The 21,105-nt window shown below is 44.5% G+C and overlaps 1 protein-coding gene across 7 annotated transcripts in view; it reads left to right on the plus strand.

Moving 5' to 3' along the window:
- The first annotated feature begins 3,847 nt into the window (after positions 1-3,847).
- Positions 3,848-21,105, plus strand: part of rusc2 (RUN and SH3 domain containing 2) — a 190,657-nt gene continuing 173,399 nt past the window's right edge. For all 7 annotated transcript variants that reach the window (XM_069924295.1, XM_069924301.1, XM_069924303.1 and 4 more), the window contains exon 1: positions 3,848-3,947. The gene's annotated coding sequence lies outside the window, so the exon portion shown is untranslated. The remainder of the gene's footprint in view (positions 3,948-21,105) is intronic.

Raw genomic sequence — 21,105 nt, forward strand, 5'->3', positions numbered from 1 at the left:
AGTAAATGACAGTCATGCTATTGTGTCATCGTAAAATCATAAGTAGGGGAGCACCTGTATTACCTTTCATATTTTTGCAATGTTGATTGCACACACAATCATTTAAGTACCGGCTAGTTTCTATAATATTGCACTTAAAGTTTAGCTGCATGAATCCTGGAGCTTGTGGAGTCATTAGTGAATCAAGAAATATTGGTGCCATGCCAATTTCCCAGTCCTGAAGCCGGGACGTAGTGAATAGTATCAGGTACAAGATCTGTGAGTAATTAATGCTATTATTCCTATGCGCCCAATTGTTCTGAACGATGCCACCAATTTAAATCATATTCCACCTATTGCAGTACTCACACACCACCATAGACCAGTTCGCAGGTTTATTTCTCCATTAAGCTGAATCCAGTCGTGCAGGGTTTACCTCCGTGATTATTTACAATGTAACTTCCGCACTACCGGATTTAAATATAAACCTGATGAATGTGGAAAGTTATCATGAATTAAATAACAGCGGCAATACAAAGAAATTGTGCTGAGGCATTAATTTCACTCCGGAGGAAAATGCACCAGAGAAATGAATGATTAAACTTATAGGAATCCCCATAGGAATCCCCAGAGGTATCTTTATTCTCCAGAGGTGGGTGATCTTTAAACTCATGGACCTTGACTGCTGAATGTGTAGAAGAAATACCTCTAACTGCAAGACAAGAGCCTGAAGCCTCAATTTCAAGTGCCACAGTGCACTTAAAGGGACATGCACACTCCCCCTTCAACTGGCTGATCCAGCCACTTTACACATCAGATCCTTTCTTTATCTTACATACACTTAAAATAAGATGTGTCGAACTCACCCTATTTGCGCAAACATTTCTCCCTGCAAATGTTACAACATCACAACTCTCAGGTACTCCCTGTGCAAAATCACATTTGAATACAATTTATTTCATAAATTGGAATTAACTGGTAGTTAAATTCGCTAATTCTACAGTATTGAAAAACGATCATTTATGACATTTAATTTTTAGCATGAATTTTAATCAATATTGGTCAGTGACTGAAGTGAGAAGTCGTGATTTATGAAATTATCTCTGGTCTCTACTCTCCCACTCCCGACGCTTCTCCCAACATTCAGGAGCTGGCACACAGTCCCTGCCTTTTCCATGTTACTCATCTACTATTACTTTAACTGCTTGCATCAAAATGTTAGCCTTTGCTTTCTGCTTATCCTCAGATGTCTGGACAAATGCTTTTTGTGTGATCTGTAGAAGCTGGGTTATTCCCTGCTCATGCCAATTTTCTGTCTTTTGTAATTTTCTCCTAATGTCTGGGGCTGAGTTGGTAACAAAACCTGTTAGAACCAATTGTTCCCCTGCTGGGGATTCTATGTCGAGACCCCCATATTGTATATATATTTGGTCCCAAAAATTGGTCTAACTGTTCGGCACATCCCTGGGGATCTTCTATCAGGGAGGTCAGTTCTTTCTTAAAGTTACGCACTTCAGTACTGGTCAGGGGCACATTTACGAAACCGAGACCCTCTCCCATGGGAACTTCCCGCAGTGGTCTCATCCAATTGGTTTCTGGCTTATTAGGTCTGGGTTCCTGCTCCCTGGGAAATCAATCAAAGGGTTCTGCCCTTTCTTCCTGAAGAGTCTCACGCTGTTCTGAATTAAAGTTACCTCTCTCTCCTGTCAACAGAGGTGGTAATCGAGTGCTTTGTGAGCAAGTTATCATACCACTCCTGCTCTCTTCTCTAGTGGTGGGGGAGGTGGGGAAGGTGCAGAAGGGTAGGTCATAGGAGGGGAAGGAAAGATAGGAGCCGGCATAGGAGGAACATAAGGTGGAGGGAGGGAATGTAACACATCCCAACCCTGTGATTCAGGGACAAAAGGTTCCTCCTCTCTCTTATCCCTGAATTCTTTCTCATTCAAAACCAGTTGTTCAATGGGTCCCTTGAGCCAGCAGGCTGCATATTCCCTGCTCTCAACATTGTCTTTCTGGTTTTGATAGAGCCATAGGTTCAAAGCTTGACACATCCATTCATCCTCGGATCCGAATTTTGGCCAGTACACGGAGCTCCCTTTAACCGGGTATTTAACCCATTCAATACAACAATACCTGACCATTGTCAGTTTTTCTTTACCACGGGTCTTTCCTGTGCCCCACTCAGATAACATCAACCCAAGCGGGCTGTACGTAGCTATCTGGTGTTCACATCCTGAACCAGGACTCTCCTCCTTGCTACCCATTATTCCCATGCTTATAAACAAGTAAAATTACTCTTACCGAGTTCCAGTAGTAATGCTCTAGTGCGCTTCCTTCCGTCGTTTGTTCTCAATGCCTCTTCTCGGATATCACTCGCTTCTTCCACTGACCAGCCACCCGTCGCCCATGAGTCCAGCTGAATCAGCCGGGGTGCACCTACTCTCGTCGTCGGGGTACTCTGTCAGTGGAGGGAGTGTGATCCCGGACGAGCCCCCATTTGTTAGAAATTAAAGTACTTTTAAAGAAATTGCTCGAGACAAAAATTGAGAACAAAGAACATTTATTACAACAACAATGCAAAGTTGGGTGCTTCCCCTTACCCTGGGAATACACACACATACTGGGGCTCACCCAACTTTTATACAGTCAATTTCAGTATCAGAGTGCCCTCCCCCTTACATTCTTCTGCCCCCTGGATGGGTTTGGCATAGGTAATCCTTCCTGCCTACGTGCAGTTTCAGTACACTTGGAGGACCAGGGGGTATCCTGTGGGTGCCCCATCATGTCATTGTCCTTATTCACACCTTCCTGATTCTCGGGGCTACAATCTCTTGGTATGCGGAGTTGACTCATTCTATCTAGGGTTGGCTAATTTCATATGTATAAATCTGTGTATGGTTAGCTAATTAGATATGTAGGACTTGGTACTTCTGTCCAGGGCTAGGAGACCTTTATCTGATCCAGACTACCTCAACTTCCTACATTTTATTGTACCTTACCATTCCTTTTCTTAGTCTTATGGTCTTGTCACAAAGACTAGAAGATTCTTATGTTAATCGTGCTGACTCTGCTTTCCTGCATCCTAACCCCCAAGCTTATCCTGTTTGTACTGGTTACAGCCATTAACTGATGAATTTTAGTTTCTTCCATGTTCATAATTTTAGATCAATTTTCCCATCTCTCACAGCTCTAAAGCAAAGTCTGGTCCTTTATATTGATACATATTTGCCTTTATTTCCGAGCTGATTATTTTCTGTATATGATGAGCTACATATGTTCATGTACTTTCTGGATTTACATGGGATTAGCACTTTTAACAACGCCAGTTTGAAGTATTTGGTAAACTGATACAGGGACGCTGAGACGCCGAGGAGGACATAAAAAGTTGAGCAGAAACATTTGAACTTTTGCACGATTTCATGCAATGGTGTTCGATCCAATGAATTGTTCCATTACTGGTTGTGCCGCACTGCTCGGTTAAATGCAAGATCATTTTTTGATCCTGTTTGGTAAAAATGTGTAATGCTGCTCCCAAGGAGAAAACTGTTTGCGTGGCCGTGGGCTCAGACTTGGAGCTGATACAGGGCGACATGACACCCGTTCAAAAATATGCAATTTGCTGTGTGCAACGTTACGGACGCGTTCAGCTGTGAGTAAAATTGAACGTGGAGCCGAGAGTCACCCTTTCTAATCCGCAAATAAATCCCCATTTGGGGAGCGTTAGTATATTAATATTTTGCTTCGGAACTCAAGCAAAGCATTGCATTAGGCCGTGAACGCGCACACTTCACCTCTGCGGCGAACGGTGGACGCCCAAGGATGATTGACATGAGTCCGCCCCGAGGGGCGGGGCGCTGTGACGTCCGCGTTCCATTTGCGGTTGCCAGTGGAAACGGAGCCTGGTTCAGGCGGCGGCGGCGTCTAGGGAACCGATGCAAGTCGCCGGCGAGTGTTGGGAACAGGCCATGGTAAGGATTTACGATTTTTTGGGGGGGGGGGGGGGGTGACGCCACCACCCGGTCATGGTGTCGGGTCTGGGGGAGCTTGTGCGTGCTTCCCCCGCTCGTGTACCTTGTCGCACCGAGGGTCTGCAGGGGAAACGGCCGTCGGCAACTCCGGGTGGCAGAGACGGCTGTCACCGGGCCTCAGCTGTCACTGCGGGGACTTCCTGGACAGCAGCTCCGTGTGAATCCGAACGCTGTCTCAGCACCGGGATTAACGGGTCCATCTTCTGTGGTTGAGAAGCAGATCGTGGGCATGGGAATGTCCCTTCTGCTGAGATGAGTTTGACGACGTAATCTTTTACCCAGCAAATTAACCAACTTCACCAACCAGATCGGTATTTTAACAGCAGTAATCCAGAAACCTCGAAAATAGGAGCAGGAGAGGCCCTTGGAGCTGCTCCACGATTCCGTTCCTGATCTGAAAGATGGAGAATTGCATCCTTCCAAATAAATTGTGAAGCATTGGGTACAGTAATACACAAAGAACATATTGTAAAATTTGGAGGAAAATGTGCTATCCATCAAATTGCAAGAGGATAGAGGCTTCATTCTGGATTATGGGGATTAATAATTCAAGGTGACCATTGAACTGGCAGGGAACAGAGGGATGCAGACCACGCGCGGGCAGATGCCAATGTAATTGGGGCAGACCTGGTGAGCCAAAGGACTTGTTCGACTTTTTAATATTGATGAAGAGGAATCGTTACATGTGCAGAGATGCTCAAAAATGTATAATTTCATAATAAAGTATAGTAATGTTGCAAAGATTATCAGCTTTTAATGTAATATCTTGTCCATGTTTTAAGTGATGTCAAATATAATTGGCCATAAATTGTGAGGACCATTAAGATGATCAGAGTTGTGAATTGTACATTCATAGCATATTTTCCTGAGTTGCAGGGGTACAATTACAAACAAAGATGAGATGAGGGACAAAAAACAGAGAATCCAATTACAAACAGAGATGAGATGAGGGACAAAAAACAGAGAATCCGAGTAAATAGTTGTCTTTTGGTCCTTGGATGTTAGTGCGGGGTCATGACTTTACAAGTTGTAGATTAATAACTGAGCTTGAGTGAAAAGGAGGCTATTTTAATTTTTTGCAGATGGCACAAAATTTGGGAGTAGTTCCTTGAGAAAAGCAAAATACAAGAGTCCAAAATAATCCCAGCATCAATATATTTAATAGTTTTGCTTCCAAAAATATAATAAAAATCCACACCAAATTAAACATCTGAAAATATGATGTCAGATTAATAGTCAAAACGAAAGTGTGAAAGTCCGACAACCTTTTTAAGAATTACTTGTTGAAATCCTGTCACTTATTTTTACGAAGAAAAACAATACTTGAATGGTCACACTTCATCTGCATGCCAATTGGCAAGAATCAGTACAGGATTTTCCGGGCCGATGTCATTTTCCCTTGCAAACATGTCGGAAAATACACTCTGACTTTTTCCCCAACTATTTCTGTTAAGATATTTTGGATGCCTGCAATCTGTGAACTTTTTTGCAGTAATTGAAATTAGTTAAATAACTATTGGCATTTTCAGTTCAATCACTGTATGTAGTCCAAAGCTATAGAGAAAGCTGTTTGATGAAAATATCTTGCCACATGCTTATTATCTTGTATACATTGTGCAGAAGCAGGCACTATGGCCTTCAGATTTACTGAGGAGTATGAGCTTGTACCAATAAAAGTACAGAAGCACTTAAGGAAAACAAGATCATTGGGTAAAAAAGGATTTTATATTTGGATCAAGGGTAATACATACTAAGGACATAAGGTAGGAAACTAGATCAGATCTTTTAAACTTGCTAAAATATGTATATTTTTCAACAAAAATACATATGCATACAAGAGCAGTGAATTGTTTGTGGAGATTATCATTCCTTCTGAATCAGATCAGCACTAACAGCTGTTATTTCTCTTTCTCCAATTACTTCCTGTGAACTTGGTCAAGAACCTGCCAATCGTGGGGTTCCAACCTCCTAAATAAGAAGTAATTTTGTCCAAACTTTAAAATAAAGCTGGATCTTTGCAATCTTCTAAGTTTTTGATTAGTCTAAAGCCAGTGGATTGTTCTATAGAATCAGGTCAAGTTTATTGTCATCTGATTACACAAGTACAACCTGATGAAACAGCGTTCTCCTACAGACGTACAACTAGACATAACTTACATACAAGCAAACAATACATATGCAAGACAAGTATTTGATCAAGTCAATTAAATAAATAAATATTGTTTCATTAATACGAGAGTCTGAATGGTTAGTGTGAGCACTTCCTATGGTTGTTCAGCATTTTCACTGCCCTTGGGAAGAAGTTGTTCCTCAGCTTGGTTAACAAGTGAGGTGTCACTTGTTAAGTGAACTCCAAGGAACTTGGTGCTCTTCACTGTCTTTCTTTATAGTTTTTGATGTGTAGTGGAGGGTGGTTGTTCCTGGTCCTCCTGAATTCCATGATCATCTCCTTTGTCTCGTCTCGCACCATTTCACAAGATCTTCCACCTCTTCTCTGTAGTGAGACTCAACGTTGTTGCTGTTGAGACCAACTGCTGTTATTTCATCTTCTAACTTAATGACACTGTTGGAGCTGTATGTGGTTATGTATTTGTGGGTCAGTAGTGTAAACAGGAGTGGGGTAGTACACAGCCCTGAGGTGCGCCAGTGCTCAGAGTGACGGTGCTTGATGTTCTACCACCAACCCGGACTGACTGTGTTCTTTCCGTTGGGAAGTCCCAAATCCAATTGCAGAAAAGGGTTATGAATCCCAGTGAGGACAGCTTCTCCACCAGCCTCTGGGGAATAATTGTATTAAACGGCGAGCTGAAGTCAGTGAACGGTATGAGGTGTCATTCTCCAGGTGGGTCAAGATAGAGTGATGGGACAAGACTATAGCATCATCTGTGGAACAGTTTCTGCTGTAGGCAAATTGAAATGGGTCCAGCATCTCTGAGAGGTGTGCTTTGATGCGTTCCATCACCAGACGCTCGAAGCATTTCATAATGGTGGAGGTCAGTACCACAGGGTGGTATTCATTGAGACCTGTATTGTCACCCTCTTGGGAACCTGGATTACAGTGGCTCTCTTGAACCCTGTGTGAACGATGGACTGCTGCAGTGAGGTGTTGGAAATATCTGTGAAGACCTCCATCAATTGGTCTGTGCAGCCCTATAGTACCCGACCAGGTAGTTTGTCTGGCCCTGCCTCCTTGTGTGGGTTCACCTTTGGATAGGGTTCTCCTCACCTCAGCCACAGAATCCTCAATACATCATTAAAACTGGTATGTTTTGAAATCCAAAAAGATGAGCAATTTTCTGCACTATTTTTTGGGCCCACATGTGATAGAGGAAATAGATAAAGTTCCACCAAATTGATGCCTAAGATGGATAAATTTGTCCTGTAAGCAGAGGTTAAGCAGATCTGGCTTATCTAGTCTTGAGTTTAGAAAAGTGTGAGCTGATTGTACTGACATGTAAAATTTTCCATAGGCCATGACAGGATAGATGCAGAGATGATGTCTCCTCTGGCTGGGTGTCTAGAACCAAGAGTCATTGCTTCACATAATGGGTAAATTATTTAAAACTAAAATTAGAAGAAACTTCTGAATTTAGAGAATAGCAAATCTTTGGAATCTCTCTGAGGGGGCTGTAGAGACTCAGGCATTGAATATATTCAATGCAAAGTTTGCTAAGTTTTTGGATATTAAGGGATATGGGGTTATTCCAAAAAGTGGTGCCAAGTTCATCTGTTATCTTATTGAATGGTAAAGCTTGCTAATTACTTGTTCTAGTGCTTTCTTGTCTTGATAAATAAACTTTTTAATGCTACAAGTGTATTAACTGTGCTAATATTGGACTAACATACATCTGTTAATACAAGTATCATTAATACAAGCTTTTTCTAAGCAGCACTTAGCTACTACATTTAATGGACCTGACCACAAAAACACTGACAAGTACACATTTAAGACTGCAGACAACAATTTCTTCTCACTGTGTCAGTGTTCAACTGGAAGAGTCAGGAGCAGAATTCTGCCTCCATTTCCGTGTGGCTGTCAAAGGAAGAACAAAGCTAAATTAAGATTTGTTTATTTACTTTTTTTAAAACTGTTCTGGAGTTGGATTTTATAGGCCATACAATTATCTTGTGGACTTGTAAAGTTTAATGCATATTCTGGTTATTTTTACTCCTTTGCAAGTAATTGAAACAAAATTTCTTAGTGCAGTAATTGAGAATTTCTCAGCCAATGTCAAAAGTCACCCGTGTCAAATTCTTGGCTTACAAAGTTCAGATTGAATATATGACAAATAACTTGATTTATCTGAGTTTTGAGGATTCAGAGGGCACATGCAATATTGGCACACCTGTCCTTATTTTGACATTATTATTCATTATTGGTAACTCTAAAATTTTAGTTTGTAGTTGTTTGTGAGCTGCTTTGACCCCATCACACCCCAGATTCCTGGTCTCGCAAGAGCCTGAACATCCGAACGATGGATTGAGAACTAAGTGGCATGATACACCACATGATATCCCCACCAGCACCCCAGAACCAGGAGTATTGCAAGTGGTTAGGTTGTTGAGTTGAGGTGGGTTTGGTCATGATGGTGGAAGCCCTCTGTGGTGGAGTTGTGTCACCTGCACTGGTTAGTAAATGTGTACAGAGTTCTATGTTGTGTATTGACCTATGTGTTGAGTGGTTTTATATTAAAAAGTGACAGTTTGCCTTTAAGAGCCAAGGTGAAGGTGGACTGCTGAGAGAGTGGGAGATGGACTGAGCATGTGCAGAAAATTATCTGAACATTTCTGGACTTGGACGATAAACCACCACTGGGGGTGCTGTGGAGTAGAAGAACAACCAGAGCATGAGTCATGATCTGGAGGACAGTTTAGAATGTTGGGATTTCAAAAAGGATGATCATTCCAAAGGCAGCCAGAAGGATCCAGACCAAGCCATTGTTCCTCTCTCTGCAAGCAACACAAGACAACTTCGAATTTTGTGCTCTCTCTCTCTCTCAAAAATCTTTGGGCTTCAGTTTACCAAACAAATTAAATTTTGTTTATGATCTTTGCTTCAGTTGAGATTGAAGTTTTGTGAGTCTTGTGTGTTTTGTGTTTGTTTTGTGTCTAAGTTTTTCTGTGGGCTGGTTGAAATATAACTTAGACTTTAATTACATATGATATATTTAGGCTGGAGAATTTATTAGTTTTACACTGTTATAGAAATTTGGATAGTAACCAGTGGGCATTGTTATAAAAGGGGGGGATTTTGAATTAAAGATTGAAGGTGAATTTTTTGTTAATAAAATAATTGTTCATCTTTACCCCCTGTGTGATATGCCTTCTTTGTGGTTGCTGGTTTGATCTTGGAACAAATGTCCAAGTGTGCCGGCTTGAGACGGTCCATGGAAATAGTTTTGTGTCTACCGCCCATGTCAATGATGAAAACCATGGCACTGTTTTGCAGTACTCTGAAGGGCCCCTTGTATGGCTTTTGCAGAAGTGTATGGTGGGAATCTTGGTGAAGGAAAATGTACTGGGAGTCCTGGAGGTCAGGTGGGATGTTATGTGGTTGTGAGACTGTGTTGGGATGTTGGGACTGGAGAAAGCATGCCCACCTTCTCACCGAGGCACATCAGCATGGTTGTGGGTGGATGTTGATGTCAATCTGCTGCGGGATGAAGTCTCCTGGGACTGAAAGCGGGGCAACGTACATCAGTTTGGCTCAGGAAGTTGCCAGGCCCTCCTTTGGGGCAGTGTGTATCCTATGACAATTCGTCCATCCAATCTGGGCCCATGAGCCATGCCTTGAGGGATGCCTTCATGTGCTGGTGAAAACGTTCCATTTTTCTTGCAGGTGGTAGGCCTTTGTTTGGTGCAGCTTAGTGCCAAGCAGTCAGGCCATTGCTGACCACAACCCAGAGGTGAACTCTGCACCTCTGTTGGAGGAGATGTCTGCTTGCAAGCCACAACGGGCTATCCAGTGGGTGGTGAGGGCACGTGCACAGGTTACAGTGGAGGTTTCTGAGAATGGTTCGACTTCTGGCCATCTCATGAATCTGTCCACGATGGTGAAAAGGTGGGTGACATCTCTGGATGGGGGAAATGGTCCCACAATGTCATCGTGGATGTGATCGAAATGTCGATGTGTCGGGGTGAAGTTCTGCAGCAGCGCCTTGATGTGTTGCTGAATCTTGGAGGTCTGACAGGGGATGCACACTCTGGCCCAGTTGCTGATCTGTTTGCACAACCCATGCCACATGAACTTGTCTGTCTGCAATATGTTCCTTTGTGGCCCGAATGGAAGGGTGAGCTTGGCTGTGAACCATGTCAAAGATCTGGTGTCGCCAGGCATTGGGAATGATGGGTCTTGGCTGTCCTATTGACACATTGTGGGCCAAAATGTCACATCCTATAACTTTAGGACTGAGATTCCAGTGCAGTAAGCAAGCATCTCTTCATCCTCTCTCTGGGCAGCCATCACAGCTTTGTAGTCGACACCTGGGGCTAGAGCATGGATGACCTTGATGGCCTTGAGGGATTAAGCATCTGCAATCTGGTTGCTTTGGCCCGCATTGTGTTGGATGGAAGTTGAGTATTCCGAGATGTAGGTCAGGTGGTGCAGCTGTTGGGCTAACCAAGGATCAGACACTTTGGGAAAGGCAAATGTGAGTGGTTTGTGGTCCGTGAAAGCTGTAAAATCCCGGCCCTTGAGGAAGATGGTGAGGTAGAGAGCGAGGAGCTCCTGGTCAAAAGTACTGTATTTCTACTTGGGGAGTCTCAGGTGATGACTGAAAAAGGTGAGGGGCTGCCAGCTACCATTGACCAGATGCTCTAGCACTTTGTCCACAGCTGTGCCAGATGCGTCAACTGTGAACGCAGTCAATGCATTGGCCCATGGATGTTCCAGCATTGTTGCCTTTGCCAGCGGTTCCTTGGCATTGTCGAACGCAGTCATGGCCACATCGTCCCAAATGAGCTCTTTTGGCTTGTTGGCCAGGACCTTGAAAAGTGGTTTCATTATCCTGGCTGCTGATGACATGAAATGGTGAGAGAACTTGACTATGCTGACAAAAATCTTGGAGTCCCTTCATGGTAGAGTGTTTGGGAAACTTGTGAATGGCCTCGACCTTGGACAAGAGTGGGACCGCTCTGTGCTGGTTGATGTGGTGGCTGAGAAAAAAGATGGAAGTGAGGCAAAACTGACACTTGGCAAGGTTGATTGCCAGGCCATGCTCGTCGAGCCTCTGGCAAAGCTGTCAGAGGTGTGCACAGTGTTCCTTGTGAGAATGGCTGGCTATGAGGATATCATCGAGGTAGATGAACACAGTCGAGCCCTCGGCCTAATATGTCCATAAGCCTTTGTAAAGCTTGGGCAGCATTCTTGAGGCCAAAAGGCACTCGCAGGAACTCAAAGAGCCTGAATAGTGTGATAACAGCCATCTAGGGGATGCGTCTGGGTGGACTGGAATCTGATGATAACCGTGTACTAGGTCGATCTTGGAAAATACCTTGGCACCATCCGGGTTTGCCGTGAAGTTCTGGATGTGAGGGACAGGGTACCGGTCAGCTGTTGTGTCCTCGTTAAGATGGCGGTAGGATCTCCAGCCCCCAGACATTTTGGGGACCATGTGAAACAGGCATGCCCACGGGCTGACAAAGCGGCTCACTATTGTCCATCCTGCGGAACTTGTCTTTGGCCAGTTGGAGCTTGTTGGGGGGCAGCCTGCGTGCGTGTGCATGGAGTAGTGGTTCAGTGGTGGAGATATGGTGCTGCACCCTATGCTTGGGGTTGGCCATTGTGAACTGAAGAGTTGTGTTGTCCAGGAAATCAACTAGGATCCTGGCATATTCATTGTTGGAGAAGGTCGCCGAGCTGAGGTGGGGTGCAGTCAATGCGGCATGGCACAAGACGATTGATTTGAATGTCTTGGAATTGACAAGATGTTGTCCTTTCAAATTGACCAGCTTGGAATGCGTCTGGAGGAAATCAGTGCCCAGCAGCAGTTGTGAGACACCGGTGATGGTAAAGATCCACTTGAAATGACAGGAGTTGAAGTTGAGTGGGATTGTGCAGACCTCATATGTCCTGATGCTGCTGCTGTTGGCGGCAGACAGGGGAAGCCCTTTCTTTCTGGAATGAGTGTCGATGCTCGGGGTGGGGGGGGGGGTGGTAGGGCAATACACTGATGTCTGCTCCTGTGTCAATGAGAAAATGCCACCCCCAAATGATGATCCCAGATGTGGAGGAGTCGATCTTTTTGGCTGGCTGCCATTGCTCTTACAGCTGGCTGAGGTTTTTCCCAGATGTGTGCAGAGTGGTTGGCATTGGCGGGCCATGGAGACCCATCTTTGGTGGTAGTAGCACTGCTGTCCTTATTTGTGCTGATGGGGCTGTCACCCTTTCCGTGGATGTTGGGGCCGTCTGTATCACTTGGTGAGCCACAGCCACCATCCAGTTGATGGTTGCTTCCCCCTGTTTGGCTTGCGTGGTATGTCCATATGGGCTGTCAGCCGTTGGGGGTTGATGGAATTTATATCCAAATGAGGAGCAGGCGGACGTCCTTAGACATTTGCTCGAGGAAAACCTGTTCGAAGAGGAGGCAGGTCCTGTGCCCCATCCATCAGGGTGAGCATTTCATTCATGAGTGTGAACAGTTTGCAGTCGCCTTTGTCATCATGTGCAGCAGTTTTGTTGCCCTGTCGTGGTAGGTGAGACTGAATGTAGTTTTTAATATTTTATTTAAAATGTTTAACCATACATGCATTCAAATATATTTCTAAATACAAATATAATAATATTTTGAGTATCAAATACATGATGTAATACCCAACATACCCCCCCGCATCCCCCCCCCCTACGGTCCCAAGAAAAGATGAAGAAGAGAGTACATAGTAAAGTGTAAGAATAAAAAAAATAAGAATGAGAATGGACTATTGGAAGTGTTAAAATCCATCTATTCAAAAATTCATATCTATATGATCGTTCATGGGATTCCACGCAGGTCTTAAGAACCTAAGAAGAACATTTAGAAATCCAAAAAATTAAAAATGTGATCCTCTTTTTTGTAGATACGAGTGCCAAATTTGTAAAAATCTATCATGTTTTTTCTTAAATTATATATAATTTTCTCAAGGGGAACACAACTGTACATTTTTCCATTCCATCGTTCCAAACTTGGGTGTGATCAGATTTCCAAGCAACTGCAAAACACTTTCTGGCCACTGCTAATGCAATTTTAACAAATTCTATTTCAGTGGTTCTCAACTTTTTTTCTTTCCACTCACAATCCACTTTAATAATCCCTATGCCATCCGTGCTCTGTGATTAGTAAGGGATTGCTTAAGGTGGGATGTGAGTAGGAAGGGAAGGTTGAGAATCACTGCTCTAGACAGAATTGTTACGGAAACATTTTGCTTGAGAAAAATTGCCATTGGCCCATTTCCTTTGGAGTTATGAAACCATGCACATAATGAGTCAATTAAGTACAATTAAAACAGTGGTTTGTGAGTGGAAAGAAAAAGGTTGAAAACCACTTTATGTACTGGTACATTTTTTTTTCATGGTAACATCCTGCATCTGTGGTTTTGTGATTTACTATTCATTTTTCCATTGGCATCCCAGTTAATTGGCCATGCAATTGTCCTGGGATATGAAGCCGTTTCTGCTGTTTCCACTGGGCCACCTTTAACCAGGACACTGACTGCTTTTCCACTGAACATAACTCATCCCCGGGGATTGGAGAGTCTACCTTCAAAGGAATGGATGGAAGTTGTCATTTTTCCACTGGTTTAATCAGCACACCAGCATCAGCTGATGCAGGAGATATGAGTAGGAGTAGAGGTCGTCAATCCCCAGCGTGATTTGACATCATTTGACTCCGGCGTGCTGATTGTTTTCCTTTTCCACTGGATCCTTAACCAATTAATTTCCTGTTAATTCCTGGGACAATATTCCAGTGGAAAAGGGGCTACAGTTTTGTGATTTTTGCTGTCTGAAACTAAATCAGTTAATCTTTTATCCCAACCAGCTAGCTTTGAAATAAATTTTGCTTACCATATAACCATATAACAATTACAGTATGGAAACAGGCCATCTCAGCCCCTCTAGACCGTACCAATCTAAGTGAACTCCTCTAGTCCCACCTACCTGCATTTTGCCCATAAGCCTCCAATCCCCTCTTATCAACCTTTCCTTAAATGACAAAATTGACTTTGCTGTTACCACCTCTTCCGGAAGGTCATTCCACTCAGCCACCATTCTCTGAGTGAAGAAGTTCACTCTCATGTTACTTGTAAACTTTTGTCCCCTAACTCTTAACTCGTGACCTCTTGTTTGAATCTCACCTACACTCAAGGGAAAGAGCCTATTCACATCTACTCTATCCATCCCTCTCATAATTTTAAATAGTATCAAATCCCCCCTCAACCTTCTACGTTACAATGAATAAAGACCTAATCTACTCAATCTAGATTCTGAAATTCAAGCAACATTTTAGTAAATTTCCTCTGCACTCTCTCTGCCTTATTGATATCCTTCCTATAATTTGGTGACTAGAACTGTACACAGTATTCTAAATTTGGCCTCACCTTCACTTACCAGCTCCTATATTCTATGCTTTGACTTATAAAGGCCAGCATACCAAAAGCTTTCTTTACCACTCTATCCACATGAAATTCCACCTTCAAAGAACAATGAACCGTTAATCCTAGATCTTTCTGTTCTTCTGCATTCTTCAGTGCCCTCCCGTTTACTGCAGATGACCTGTTTTGATTTTTTTTCCAAAATGAAGCACTTCACACTTTTCAGTATTAAATTCTATCTGCCATCTTTCAGTCCACTCTTCTAAGCAGTTCAAATCCTCTGAAATCCCTGAAAACCTTCTTCACTATCCACAACTCCACCTATCTTTGTATCATCCACATATTTACTAATCCAGTTTACCACTCTCTCATCCAAATCATTACTGTAAATGACAAATAACAAAGGACCCAATACCAATCCCTGAGGCACACTGCTTATTACCAGCCTCTATCCTGCCAGATAGTTATCCACCATGACTTTCTGGCATCTACCTTCTAGCCCCTGTTGAACCCATTTGACTATCTCAAAATTAATACCTAGCACCTGAACCTTCCTTACCAACCTTCCATGTGGAACCTTATCGAAGGCCTTACTGAAATCCATATAGACTACATCTACTACTCTATCCTCATCAACCTTCCTAGTCACCTCCTCAAAAAATTCAACAAGATTAGTCAAATGTGACCATCTACGCACAAACCCATGTTGAGTATTCCTGATCAGTCCGTCTCTCTAGATATTTATATATATTATCTCTATTATCTGTAAGAATATTTTCCAACCACCGACATCAAACTTATAAGCCTATAATTGCCAGTCCTCCAGCACCATGCCCCTCTCTAATGACTTTTGAAAAAATCACGGTCAGAGCCTCCCCTATTTCTTCCCTGACTTCCCTTAAGTTCCTGGGGAAAATCCCATTGGGACCTAAAGACTTATCCACCTTTATATGCTTCAAAAGCTCTAATACCGCCTCATTCCTGATCCCTTCCTTTTCCATAATTACCCCTTTTGCTTCCCTAATCCTGCACATTTCAATATTTTTCTCTCTAGTAAATACCTATGAAAAGAACTTGTTCAATATCTCCTCCATCTCATTTGGCTCCGCACACAGTTGTCTGCCCTGATTCTCTAAGGGACAAAATTTATCCTTCACTCTCCTTTTGTTATTTACATATTTGTAAAAACCCTTTGGATTTATTTTCACCCTGTTTGCTATCGCCACCTCATACCTCCTTTTTGCCTCTTTTAAGATTCTTTTTACAATCAATACTTCTTACTTAAATACTCCACACTTGATTATTTCTGAAATTACAACATTGCCTCATAAAGTGGCATTTTAGTATCTTAGAAGTAAAATATATGTTATACATTATCCTGAAACTCTACACTTGTTTTAAAAATTCACAAATTCACAATTAATTTATTTTTTATATACACAATTATGCTTGTCTAATCTGGACACTTTCCAATTGCTTAACTGGCCTTGGTGTAGCGATATTTTGACCAAATCATACTTAATATTTTGTGTGACTATAGACATTCCTTTTAGCTTTGTTCTGTTTCACTTCCAGCACTTATTTTTGGACAAACTTAATTATCCATTAACTACCCTATTTTGAAAAATATTGACTAGCACAATCAAGCAGGCTCTCATGGAAGTGAGGAAAGTTGGTTAGGGGAGTGATATTCACAGCAAAATACAGTGATGCCGAGGTGAAGGGGGAATAAAAATATAGGAGGGTAACAGTAAATTGCAATCTACAAAGAGTAGATGATTACACTCCTCACTATGGGTAGCCCTAAGCCTTAATGAACATAAGCATACTTTTTTTCATGAATGTAGATTTCTGTGAACTGAAGATACAAATGCCTACTGCTTCAATCTGTTATTTGGGCTGTTAGCTGTGAGACTTAATATGTTAAAAGGGTGATGGGGATTTATAAAATATAAAAGTGGTGAGCTTGCAGGACACTTTCCTCTGCTTTCTTGTAATATTGAGAATTTAAAAATTGTGATTAATTTTCTTTTGGTGAGTAATTATTGGAAGTACTGTATGTTGTTTCAGAAAAATGTTTCCCACATCTTGGTGAATAACATTGAGAAGTCCTTGTCTAATTTTCCTCTGGAGAGGAATTCAGCAGGAAAAAAAACCAAAATCTTGTGCATTTTTTGTGCGATTTATGTATTAAAATGTCAACCTCAATGGGAAAAAATTCTAGGCAAGCCTGGAAGAGACTTAATGCCTTATTCCTTTTCTTGTGCACACGGAAGGAATACATACAGGCCTTGGCTTTGTGCTCATTAAATTTAATAGCCTGAAAGTCATAAATAATATGTATTCTGGGCATTTCAGCACAGCCCCATTACTAATGGAAACATGAGATCATAGAACCATCAGTTTACATTTGCCTGTTTTTTTTTCCCTCAAAAATAAACTTTATTCATCATAAATTATTTACAAAAATCAGTTCAAAGTTCCTTTACATTGATAGTGTCATATTCATACATTTCCATCACAGTACATTATTATATTCATTCTCTATTTCGCACTATTATCACCACTGTGGCACCTTATAGTTACTCCCCACCTCTGTTATTGGAGGGACTTCCCTCAGTTCCTGGTAGCAGGAGGCTTCTGGACTGTGGACCTTCTCCACAATGCCCTGGTGTTGGCTGCGCTAAGCTTTCGTGCATTCCTCAGTATGTACTCCTGCAGCCTAGAATGTGCCAATCAGCACTGGCATCTCAGTGTGTGGAAGACCAACAAATTTCAGGCATACAAAAGGGTGCCTTTCACCAAGTTGATGATCTTCCAGCCTCTTGAGATGTCTGTCTCTGCCTGCGTCCCCGGGAACAGCCCGTAAATAAGAATCCTCTGTCACGCTCCAGCTGGCGATGAATCTTGACAAGGACCCTTGCAACCTTTTTTCACTCACTCTTAGGAAATCTGCATTCTGCAAAGAGGTGAGTGACTGTCTTCACTCAATGCATTTGTCTCAGGATTAATGTAAGATATGTGATATTTCTGTCATACAGAAAGGATCTGACCGGAGGGCTCTTCTCACTACCAACCACATCAAGGCCCAGAGCTTGTTGTGAGCACTGGCAATGAGGCATTTCGCCAGATGACTTGGGCAGTCTGCTCAGGGAACCACTCCACAGTATTCATCGAGTGTCTGCAGGACATTCTGTGCTGACCACTGCCTGAAGGACTTGTGGTTAAAGTCTGGAAAATAAAATTCCACAAAGCTGACTGGGACATTGCATGGCAATGAGGCCAGGCCCATTCTTCGCAATGCCTGGGACAGGTAGAATATTTTCACAGTTTTTATCCATATGCTCACAGATATAAATGTTGTACATCAAGGCTCTCATGTACGTTCCTAAGGGTAATTTATATACTGTAGCGGGTGCTACACTGCTAACTGAAGGATCGCATAACCAGACGGGTTGAGTTCAGTGAGCAAGACTGATTTATTGCAGGCTTCCTGGCTGCTCTTGTACTCCCAGCCCGGACCTGGCTTAGAACCACGCTGGGGTGGGGAGCGACATCACCGGATTGTGGGTCGCCAAGCGCGGGCTTCTGAGCCTGGTGCCAAAGTCGGAAGGAAACCCCTGATGGTGCCATTTTGGCAGGCTGCCCTGCCGCATGCGTGACAAGCGGGGCTGGTTTGCCTGCCTAATGGTGTACCGCCATACAGGCACCCCCCCCTCAGAACCGGTGCCAATGTCCTTTTTTGCCGGACGGCCTCCCTTCTTGGGTTGGGCCACAACTACTGGCTCTGTGGGGTCGAGGTGGACTGGCTTTAACCTGTCCACTGTAAAGAGTTCCCTCTTACCCCCGATGTCCAGTGTGAAAGTGGATCCTGAACGTTGGATGACTTTGTACGACCCTTCGTATGGTCTTTGTAGAGGGGCTGGGGACAGGCCCCGCCTAATAAAAACATACTCTGCGGAGTACAGCTCGCTGAGGACGTAAGAAGCCTGTGTGCTGTTTCTGGGCGGCGGTGGAGGTGTGAAGGAGTCCAATTCGGTCCGGAGGCGGGGAAGTAGACCGTATGGTGACTGCTGGGGGTTGTGAGGTGCATTGACGAACTCACCGGGTAGGGCTGGTGGTGCACCATCGACCTGCTCGGCTGAAGACGCCTGTAGGTCGTCTTTGGATGTCGAGCGGATGCCCAGGAGCATGCAAGGCAGTTCGTCCACCCAGTCGGGCCTGGTGAGGCAGGCCATAAGTGCCGACTTAAGGTGGCACTAGCCCATTGGCTTGTGGGTGATAGGCCATGGTGTGATGTAGCTTGATCCCCAGCCTGTTGGCGAGCTGTGCCCAGAGCGCAGAGGTGAACTCGGTGCCCCAATCACTGGTGAGGTGGTTCAGGATGCCGAACCGGGCAACCCAACCATTCAAAAGCGCTTGGGAGCAGGAGTCCATGGAGGCATCTGGCATCGGGATTGCCTCAGGCCAACGAGTGGTGTGGTCTACCACTGTGAAAAGGTAACGGTTACCTCGGGATACGGGTAAGGGTCTGACGATGTTCACATGTATGTGGCTGAACCGTTCCCGGACGTGTTCAAAATCTTGTACGGGTGCTCTGGTGTGCCTGTGTACCTTGGGAACCTGGCAAAGGGTGCAAATTCTGGCCCAGTCCGCCCGTGCCAGATGAAACGTTCTGCCACCAGACGGACCATGGACCTGATGGAAGGGTGGGAAAGGTCATGGATATGGTGGAAGACTTGCCTGCACCACTGCTGAGGAACCACTGGTTGCGGAGTGCCCACGGAGACATCGCACAGGACGGTGCCCTTACCGTGAGGAGTTGGGAGGTCCTGGAATCACAGGCCCATGATGGTAGTCCTGAAGGCCCGCGTCTCCTTGTCAGACTTCTGATCCCTGGTGAGCTGGTCAAAGTCGAGGCCAGATGTCAGCGTGCAAATGGCCGGTTGTGAGAGTGCATTGGCGATCACATTGTCTTTCCCCACATTGTGCCGAATGTCGGTGGTGAACTCCGGCACAAAGGAGAGGTGACATTGTTGGCGGGCTGACCAGGGATCTCTTGCCATAGCGAGCGCCTGAGTAAGGGGTTTGTGGTCGGTAAAAATGGTGAAAGGCCTCCCCTCCAAGAAATAGTGGAAATGACGCACCGCCAGGTACATGCCCAGCAACTCACAATCAAAAGCTCTATACTTGCGCTCTAGCAGGCGAAGAAGTCGGCTAAAGAATGCCAGTGGTTTCCACTGTCCGTTCACCTGCTGCTTCAGGACGGCGCCGATGGCCGTGGCAGAGACATCGACGGAGAGCACCATATGCAGGTCAGTGCGTGGTGGACAAGCAGGGTAGCCTTTGCGAGGGCATCTTTCATGGTTTCGAATGCCCTGCTGGCCTCTGGAGTCCAGGTGAGTGTCTTGTCTTTGGCCACGATGAGGGCGAAGAGTGGCTGCATGATGCGTGTAGCGCCTGGAATGAAGCGGTAATAGAAATTGACCATACCAGCGAACTCCTGTAGCCCCTTGAAGTTGTCCGGGCGTGTGAACTTCCTGACTGCAGCGACCTTCATAGCGGCAAGTGTGGCTTCTTCGGCTGTGATTGTATGGCCCAGGAACTGCCTGGACTCTTTCCCGAACTGGCATTTGGCCGGATTGATTATTAAGCTGAGGTCGGCCAGTCGGGAGAAGAGGGTTGCGCAGATGAGACTTGTGTTGTGCCCGGTCTCTTCTGGCGACAAGGATGTCGTCCAGGTAAATGAATATGAAATTCAAATCAATGCCCACTGTGTCCATAAAGCGCTGGAAGGTCTAGGTGGTGTTCTTGAGCCTGAACGGCATGTGTAGGAACTCGAACAAGCTGATGGCTGTTTTGGGTATATCCTTGGGGTTCCCCGGGATTTGGTGATACCCTCGCACCAGGTCGACCTTGGATAATACCCTCGCACCAGGTCGACCTTGGATAATACCCTTGCACCAGGTCGACCTTGGATAATACCCTCGCGCCATGCAAATTGTCCATAAAGTCCTAGATGTGAGGGATCGGGTAACGGTCACATATTGTCTGTTGTTAAGCCGTCGATAATCTCTGCAGGGATGCCAGCCGCCGGAGGCTTTCGGGACCAGGTGGAGTTGTGTGGCCCAAGGACTGTTGGAGTGTCAAATGATCCCCAGCTCCTGCAGATGCGATAACTCTTCCTTCGCTATCTGGAGCTTATCCGGCGGGAGCTGGCGGGCCTTGTGTGGGGATGTAATGAAACACCCCATGGCGTGGTGAGGCGGCGGAGAAATATGGCTTGAGGAGGGATGGGAACTCATCCAGGATATGCTGGAACTCGTCCTAGGGCGTGCTGACTGTGGCCATCTGCGGCTGCTCTGTGCGGGAGGCGTTGAGGCAAATGGATTGGAAGGTATGGGCATTTACGAGTTGCCCACCTCGAATGTCGACCAGGAGTCCATGGGCGAGGAGGAAGTTGACACCCAGCATGGCGGTTGGGAGGAACGAAACGGTGAACCTCCACAAGAACTTCTGCTGGCCGATCTGG

The sequence above is a fragment of the Narcine bancroftii genome, chromosome 3 (genome assembly GCF_036971445.1).
Source record: "Narcine bancroftii isolate sNarBan1 chromosome 3, sNarBan1.hap1, whole genome shotgun sequence".
In the NCBI taxonomy this organism is placed as follows: domain Eukaryota; kingdom Metazoa; phylum Chordata; class Chondrichthyes; order Torpediniformes; family Narcinidae; genus Narcine; species Narcine bancroftii.